The sequence below is a fragment of the Marmota marmota genome, unplaced genomic scaffold (genome assembly GCF_001458135.2).
Source record: "Marmota marmota marmota unplaced genomic scaffold, marMar, whole genome shotgun sequence".
Lineage (NCBI taxonomy): Eukaryota > Metazoa > Chordata > Mammalia > Rodentia > Sciuridae > Marmota > Marmota marmota.
In genome coordinates this window covers 131,215-133,575 of record NW_026000226.1, presented here as the reverse complement: position 1 = coordinate 133,575, position 2,361 = coordinate 131,215, and positions in this window count along the sequence as shown.

The following is a 2,361-nucleotide window of genomic DNA, read 5'->3' as shown; positions in this document are numbered from 1 at the left end:
CTCTAAAATTGTAGTATGGTGGAAGTTATTGAGGAAAACATGAGTAGAGCTGTTCTGGGGTAATTTATGGCAGTTTTTATTGGATAATTTATAAGTCCAGATGACTACAGTCATGTCAAGCAGAATCCATACAGATATTATTTGGAGTCATCTAGTATGAATGTCTAAACAACCAACAGGAAAGCAGCCCCAGGATAACACTCTGAAGAGGTGAGAATTATTTGGTGGTACATGTGGGAAAAGAAGAACCTGTACAGTCCCTAGGACCTCTAAGCTCAGATCAGTAGAGGACATTGGGCCTTGCTCCTTACCCTAGGGGCCTGCCTTTGATAAACCTGGCTTGGCCCCAGGCCCTTTATCTGCATTCCAGCCAGACCTCTCAAGGCCTGAACTCAATAATTCACCTTTGGTCTCCAGAACAGCTGATGTCCCAGCCAGGCTCCTTTGGTCTTGTCACTAGTGTCCAGTTGGACTGTACCAGGTGATCTGAATGGTCAGTTTTCTCAGCAAGTGTGGTCATGTGTGGTGTTGACTGGCCCTTTGGGACCATCAGGCACCTATCTGCCTGACCCACAATGCTCCCGCTCCTCAGCCAGAATACCCTGTTGCTCCATCAGCTATTCTCAGCCCTGCCCGCAGGCACTATGGCCATAATCTCTGTCCTTGCATGCTTAGATCATCTGGCTGTACAGAGGCCTCTCCTGCAGATGGTATCCTCCTCTCTAGGGTTTGTGTCCTGGGGTGCCTCCCTGAAAAAGCTGGTGCTGTTGTCCACCAACTTGTGGACGTTTGGAACATCCCGAATCATAAGAATCCCTCCTCCTCCACACAGATCAGTCTTCTTGCCTTCAATACTTGAGCAGGTCCATCAGGCTGTGGAGCCCATGACACCTGCTGATCTCCCTGTTCCTCATTCAGAGGAAACAGAGATGACAGTCCAGGAAGAATCAGTGGTCCACCAGGAGGAGGGGAAGGAGGGTCCCCCAGGGACAGACAGGCAAAGGATCTGGAAACAGATGTCCTGAACATAGAAGAATCAACATCAGTAAAGTCTCTAGAGACCCAGGAACATATGCATTGCCTTGGGAGGGAAACACATTTCAAGAGAAGGCCCAGGAGTTTCCCAAGATCTTCTCTTGTCATCTGCAGCCCCCACAGACCTGCTGCAGGAGGGGCTGCCCATGGCTAAAGCTGATGCAGAGGCATCAGTGCTGCCAGAGCCAGACCCCAGCTGTTCCTCACTGCCAGACAAGTGGGCCAAAGAAAGGCTGGAGAAACACCATCTGCCCAGCTCTCCAGACTCCCAGGGCTCTAGCAAGGGGGTGCATGGGCAAAAGCATTCCTGTGGTCCATCAGAGAGCTGTCCTCCACCAAGAGCTTCTACCTGGAGGTCCAAAAAAGAGAAAGAAGCCAATGCCTATGGCCCTGCCACTGTAGCTGCCCTGCCATTAAGGTGGGCTGCCCCTACCTGCTAAGAGGCCTCTTCTTGTATGGAGGAAGAAGACACAGGCACCCTGCTGAGGGAGGTTCCAGGTGCAAAGAAGTTGCAAGATGATAGGGAGGCCTTGGATGGGAGAAGAGAAGCTGTGGACGCCAGCATCACCACTCTGCCTGTCTATCCTTCCTCCCCACCTGGGGCCACTACTGGGATTACAGACTCACTGACCCCACCCATGGACACTTCCCATATCTCTGCTATGCCTTGCAGCAACCAGAGGGAATTCCAGCCTGCTGAACCCCTAAACCTGTTTTCTTCTACCTTCCCCCTCACCAAATATTGATGAGGGAGAAATTTCTAGTTCTCTTCCTCTGCCTCCTCCCAGTAACCCTCTGTGTCTCTTGAGGCCCACTCCTACTGTCAGAGTTACCTCTACTTTGTTTTACTATCCTATTCACCTGACAAGTCCTGGGGAGCCTCCCATTCCCATACCTCATATCTAGGTCCCTTTCCCCTCTAATCCTTCTCCTTGCAGAAGGAAATTCCTAACTCTCATGTGCACTGATTCTCCTCCTCTTCTTCCTCCTTACCCGCCTGTTTCTCCTCTTCCTCCTCGTTGTCCTTCTCCTCCTCTAATTCCTCCTAATGTTCCTGCTCCTCTTCCTCCTCTTCCTGTTCCTCCTCTTGCTCCTCCTCCTCATTCAATTCCAAGCTCCACTCTAGTCCCTTCTAACTGCAAACCCAATAGTTGTGGCCAGAACTTAACCACTGAAAGTGGCTCTCCCAGCAGCAGTGCCGGGTCCTCTGCTCACCTGACTCAGCATCCCTCTGTGCAGATTGAGGACACGGCCATGGATCTACTTTCCCTTGTATGGAAGTGATATTTTCTTTTTTTTTTCTTTTCTTTTTTTTTTTTTTTTAAA